This window comes from Lupinus angustifolius, chromosome LG09 (genome assembly GCF_001865875.1).
Source record: "Lupinus angustifolius cultivar Tanjil chromosome LG09, LupAngTanjil_v1.0, whole genome shotgun sequence".
NCBI classification, from domain to species: domain Eukaryota; kingdom Viridiplantae; phylum Streptophyta; class Magnoliopsida; order Fabales; family Fabaceae; genus Lupinus; species Lupinus angustifolius.
Window position 1 is genome coordinate 9,666,309 of NC_032017.1, and position 486 is coordinate 9,666,794.

Consider the following 486-nt stretch of genomic DNA (forward strand, 5'->3'; position numbering starts at 1 on the left):
TTTGTATGCTCCCTTTTTTTAATGTATATGCCTGAAACATTTTGACAGAAAAAATACACAACTCCAACTTTTCTCCCCCTTTAGATATCATTAAAAAGACGAAAATCTAGGTGCCCAACACAATATATATATATAGATATCAAAGGGTAACAAGATATATTTGACTTGATTAGAAAGCCAAGATAAAAAATTCTTTTAAAACATCAATGTAAATTTTTGATTGATATCAAAATTCTATATGATAATGGAATAAACATGACATAACAAAACATTCATTTAAACAATTTTAAATGTAGTTCATACATGATTAAAAGTTAAGATAAAAAATAACATCCATAATCTAGTAGGTTCAAAAACAACAACAACAACAACAACAAAATCCTAGACCACTACTCCTAAGAATATGGATAAGCTCGCTCAGCTTCCAGGTACATGTAATCCAATCAGTGTAACAAACATCAAAGCTCTTCTTGGACTTGATGGTTC